Raw genomic sequence first — 6,137 nt, forward strand, 5'->3', positions numbered from 1 at the left:
TGTAGCATAAAATATATAGTAAATTAGATATGTTTATAATAAATAGAAACTGATATGGATTTCCATTGGTGATCATCCATTATTTACCTGAGATATCCTGAGACCTAAGAAGACTAGTGGGATTTCTGTCCAATTGGTTCTCCCGGTTAGACTAAACTATTGACAGAAACGTGGCTAGGTGACCCAGAGTTTCTCATATAAGTTATCTGGTAGGTATGGACCAAGGGGAGATGGAAGAATCCTCAATCCCATGTAGTCACAGATTGAGATGGTTCGAGGCCATCACAGTGGCACAGTACATTTGCAATATATCAGTGTGTGGAGGCAATGACAATTGCAGAAAAAGTTGGCAAGCATCTTGATGGTCTGAATGTACTGAAGGTGCATGAGCTTTCCCGCCACAAGCACAGGACAATGCAATCTGGGATACAGGTTTCACCAAGTTAGCTGGCAACAACTTTCTCCATCAGACACAGACTTTCTGAACTAACAGGAAGCCACTTAAACTGATCATATTATTGGCTACTGAGACAAAATATGTGCCTTTTCAACAATATTTGCGTTTAGTTATGAGTATGGCAGCTACACGTTAAAGGTCTGTTTTTGTGACAAGCATTTTATGTTTACTTAGTGTTTTTGAATCACTTCACAGTTAAGCCATTGTCAAAATCCGACTGTTTTTTTTAGGAAGAAAGGAAGGAAGGAAGAAAGGAAGGAAGGAAGGAAGGGGGCTCTCTTTGCTTCAATATCATCTTGAAGTGGGCTGGCAATTTTTTTTTTCAAAACCAGGGCTTCTCTGCATTGCAGTAGTTTTGGATGATGTTTGCCTGCAAGCAAAGTTCAAAGAAAGTAGAGTGAATGTTTGACTCTCCATCTTTCTCTCAGGATGCAGCTAAAAATACTGAAAAGTCCTTGCTGCATATATACTGATTCATGAATGGGCAGGTCTCAAGATGCCTTTTAGTCTGTATGCTTAAATTGATTGTATTTTCTTATCTACAGATACTCCTACATGCCTTCTAGTTGCAAGCAGCCATCATATTCCCAACCCTGAGGACCCTAAACTACAAAACAGGAAAGTCATCACGCACCCTAAGAACCTCCATGGATGATGCTGATATAGGTAAAAGCAAGGCGGGCATGGAGGGAGGAATGGTTCCGGCTGCCTTCTGAATGCTGTATGGGTATACATTATAGAATATTTTGAGGATGCGAGTCCTCACAGAAAGATGGCAGCGATACCAACTGTGTATGGAACGGCTCCCGGTTATCGCTGAGCTTCTAATCTTAACTGGTGAGCCCTGACCTTGACAAAGCTATTTAAATCCTTCTAAAATAGCTTCAACAGTCTGTATATCTTACTGGAGCAGCAGAGGTGGGAGGTTCGTTGGAAGTTTGGAGGTGATAACAGCTAAGACGCCAAGAGTGACGCTAAGGTTACCTCCCTCTGTTTTTGCTGTGATAAGGATAAGGCTAAGAAGATGAGACAGAATGTGAAGCTGGTATATATTATACCGGACCAGGAGGAATCTCAGCAGTAGCAATAGCAGCACCAAGCAGCACTAAGAAAATTTCACCTTTGCTGCAAACTAATTAATAAAGCAACAACCATGGTCCTTACACGCCAAGCAAGTAGGACGCTAGGGGTGCCTATACTCTCAGTCCCAGACCCTCCAAAAAAGATAAGGAAAAAACAAACTAAAATACTCCCGTACTTCCCCATGAAAGAGGAATACAGGGGAGAGGGAGGAAGAGGGATGTAAGGATGGAGTAGTGCCAACCCTTTATCCTACTAACCTCGATTGGTCTGTGGACTACACCAAATGTGGTTTTTATTTAACAGAGAGGCCACCTCAGGGACTCGACTTGGCAACGGAAATTGCCCAAGTGGATTTTCCGAGCCCAACCCTTGGGGCCTTGAGCAGTTCTGACACTCCTCTGCAAGTACTCCTACCTGATCAAGAGCCAGATGATCTCCTTCCACAGTCTGGGGGGTGTACAACCTCTGAACCAACTCAGAATAATAGTGTGGATATGACACCCCCCGACTGTCTCATGTTCAGCAAGGATATAAATTCTCTGGCTCTCTCCCCTTCGCACAGACAAACTAAGCTGATAAGCCTTGATAAATCTGACTCTCCTAAATTGGAGATGCGCCTGATGTTACTAGCCAAAGAACTGGTTTCAATCAAAAATTTTTGGAATGTTACTACCTTCTGGTTGTTATAGCCGAATTCCATAAATCCCATAAAGTTGCAGAGGATCCAGGATATCAGGGAAAAAACGATGCCAAGCCCCCTTCCATCTTCAACTCGAAAGATCTGACCCACAGAAATAAAAAGAAGGTAGTAAAGCGAAATCTTGGTTAAGAAAAGCGAAAAGCGGTGATACAGGAAAAGACTATAAACATCAAGCCTAAAGGGAAAAGGCTAAAAACTACAAACCAATGCAAGGGAATGAACTTCAAAAAGCTTTTTAATTTATTGGAAGATACACAGCAGGCACCAACTCAGAACTCTAAGAAACGTAAGGCATCGCTACAGGCTAATAAGGAATATCCCACCTGTGGTGACTTAGACTCTCAACCCATCCCAATCTTCTACTGGGAAAACAAATACACCTCAGCCTTCAACGGTATTGCAAAGAGATACCACAGAATCTATGCCCACTGGAGACGGAATACAAAATCCATGGCAACATGTTCTTGAGGCAGGGCCAGAATCCTTGTCTACGGAACAAGCTGATGTGAGATACACACTAATCCCTATAATTCAGCTAAATTGGGAACTGTCTCTAAGCCGTCGGAAGTTAGTGTTCTCCAACTTCCCTAAGCCCAAAGGCATGTTGCCTTTCTTCCCGTGTAAAGCCCATTTTTCGGACTTGGTGGGCAAAATTGCCCCACAATGTGGTTGGATTGAGGACTTCATCGAGTATCTATTTTATGATTACCAGAATGCTCAAGCTGCAGTAACTCTTGGGAGCTAGGCATCTATGAAGCGGTTATATAAGGAGAAAGATAAATTCCACTATGCAGGATTGCCATTATCTAGGCTATTTGAGAATCAAAATCTTATCAAATTATTTCATAAAGAGCCATGCCGAATTACAAAGGGTATTACGTGTAGCTCACTTGTCCACTTGGATGAGCCTCAGCTTAATAAGCACTCTAAGTCCTCTGGACATTATCCAAAACGCTCTTCTCTCCAACAACCTATTATCTCCAAATTTACCCCGGTTCCAGAAGAAAAAGACCTCCTAAACTCGTTTCAGTCCTTGCCACTACAACCTCAGGAGGAGATTATTGCCAGGCTCACACTCCTAAGAGACACCCTTACTCATGCTATGCGCCTAGATAAAGACATGAAGCATCAGATGCAGGATCCTGAGATTAATTGAGTAAGATTTGACCCTGGGAATTCTGAGGTGCAGCTCTTCCAATATAATCTGAACAATACTTTTGAAGAGATTCTTTCCTCCCCCAAGGAACTTAGCCCCTTTGCCCCAGTGATCCATCAACAAAAGATAAACAACAGAGTTGGAGAGGCGCCTGCCCCCACTAAGGAATATCATCTTAATGTCCCGGCTAGTACCCTAACATCTGGCTCAGATTGGCTACAATCCAGGTATCTTGGCCCTGAGGAACTGGGATATCCTTCCACTATGACATCAACAAACGTGACTGCCAAAAAGATGCCGGTTATGCCCCCTGTAAGAACTGGTTCTGTATTTGTGGATAGGGATGGTGAGCTGAATCAGATTACAGAGTTAAATTGACAAACACCTCTCCGAGATGACTTCTCAATTAGATCTATACCTGGGCACTTTGCTGCTTGCCCGAGGGATAATTGGGAAACCATAGATATGATAACTGACCAGATTAAATTCCTTACGTGGAACATAGCCGGATGGGCCCCCAAACAAAACTGCCCCGGGATCCAGGACTTCTTAAGAAATAATGAGGTGATTTTTATCCAGGAAACCTGGTCAACCAAAAAAATCTACTTGACTGGTTTCTCGGTAATTGATTTACTTGCCAAGCCTTCTAAAGGAAAAGGTAGACCTAAGGCAGGCCTGGCGATATTGATATCTACCTCTCTTCATGTAAATATTAAGGGGCTTGGTTCATGTGGGAACATCGCCATAGTGAGCCTTATGGAGTTTAGAAGTATGTCTCTTTTGTTAATTAATGTCTATATTCCCTCCTTCCCTCAAATAGTGGTACAGAATTGGCCTGGGCAGACCTGGAGAAATTCATAGTAGGCTTAGAATCCTTATATCCCAGAGCCTATCTTATTATATTGGGAGATTTTAATGCAAGAATTGGCCCCGATAACAACACTCTCTTTCTATCTGGTCTATGGGGGGCAGCAGATACCGAAAACTATATTCCCAGTTATAATAATAATAATAATAATAATAATAATAATAATAATAATAATAATAATAATAATAATAACTTTAATTTATAGGCCGCCTATCTGGCCGATGGCCACTCTAGGCGGCGTACAATAAAACATGATAAAATACAATAAATAAGATATAGTCAATACAGTACAATACAGAATTACAATATAATAAGTTATCAACATTTCAGTACAGAGGCTAATTCACCTTAGAGGTCTCAGAGGCTGGAAAAGCCAGGTTGAAGAACCAAGTCTTCAAGCCCCGGCGAAATATTTCTAGGGAAGGGGCATGTCGAAGATCTATTGGGAGGGAGTTCCAGATCGAGGGGGCTGCCACAGAGAAAGCCCTCATCAACCTAGCTACTTTAGTTGGTGGGACTGAGAGAAGGCCCTGTGTGGCAGATCTCGTAGGGCGGCATAATTTATGACGGTGGAGGCGCTCCATCAGATATACAGGGCCCAAACTGTATAGGGCTTTAAAGTTAGTTATGATAGGTTCTCTAAAGATCTAAAGGTGAATTATGGGGGAATATGTCTGACGCAACTGGGGGCTCGTCTTAACCTGGTAATACTGAATGGACATACAAAAGCCAATAACTGTGCAGAATTTACCTATGTCTCTGGCCATGGAAGTAGTGTGGTCGGTTATGTATTAATTTCACAACCTCTGTTTAATTGGATTTCTAACTTTACAGTAGGAGACAGTCTAGACAGTGATCACCTACCCCTTAATTTTATTCTGTCAGTACCTGATTAGTAAGCAGAGGGTGGCTAGCATCCAAATGAGAAATCAAAAAGAGGCGGTCAAAGACCAAGATGCTGGCAAATGGGAACTTTTATTTTTTATAAAACCCAACGCGTTTCAGCCTGTTATCTACAGGCCTTCATCAGGGGCTATGGTAAACCAAACAAAAAGGACAAATTAACTCTACACACATATAAAATCATACACATATACATAGTACATATAAATCTTTTGAACAGTCTAGTACTCACATAATAGCTTATAAGACAAGCAAATCGCTCTCTGTACTGTACCAATATCAAATGTCTCAATGGGTAATACAATGGATTGGCTGTATATATACACAAGCAATCCGAAGCGAGGTACAGGTGAATGCAATAATGTTCCCTTTTGCATGAGGAACAGCTGACCCCTGGATGCAAGGAACAAATAAGGGACTAAGGAAATTTTTTGAAATTTACAATAGGGGAAGAAGCTCAATATCTTCATTTAAACCACTAGGGGTCATTGTTTTTAAAGTTAATATCCAGGATAACTCTTTCCTCAATAGAATATCTTCATGCTGTCCATACACTTTCTCCAAAACCCAAAATCTTAGATCGGCTGTGGAATGTGGGCACTGGCTATAGTGGCCTACTAGAGGGGCTCCCATCCTTTTATTCCTTAAGTTGCTAAGATGCTCTCCTATGCGTTTTTTAATCATTCTTGAAGTCTGACCCACATACATTTTTGAGCAGCCACACTGTATCACGTAAATGACTCTTGCAGTGTTACAAGTCGAAAAATGATTCAGAGTGTGTCTTTTGTGATTGACTGGTTTGGTAAATTCCGTCATTTTACAAGTGTATCTGCAAAAAACACAGTGACCACAGGGGTGGTGAGCCCTAGGTGCAATGGTACCTGGAAGGACCTTTGTGCTTGGATACGAATTTTCCTTGAAATCACTTCTGACTAAAATGTCTTTCAAATTCCTAGTTCTCTTGAAAGAG

The 6,137-nt window shown here is 41.7% G+C and overlaps 1 long non-coding RNA gene across 1 annotated transcript; it reads right to left on the bottom strand.

Annotated features, from left to right (window-relative positions):
- Positions 1–501: 501 nt before the first annotated feature.
- LOC133363298 (uncharacterized) lies at positions 502–5,473 on the bottom strand. The gene is made up of 3 exons (XR_009757658.1): positions 5,400–5,473; positions 2,214–2,321; positions 502–827 (listed from the first exon to the last, which is right to left on the bottom strand). It is a non-coding gene; the product is annotated as an uncharacterized LOC133363298 (long non-coding RNA).
- Positions 5,474–6,137: the final 664 nt, after the last annotated feature.

Source organism: Rhineura floridana, chromosome 8 (assembly GCF_030035675.1).
Source record: "Rhineura floridana isolate rRhiFlo1 chromosome 8, rRhiFlo1.hap2, whole genome shotgun sequence".
Classification (NCBI taxonomy): Eukaryota; Metazoa; Chordata; class Lepidosauria; order Squamata; family Rhineuridae; genus Rhineura; species Rhineura floridana.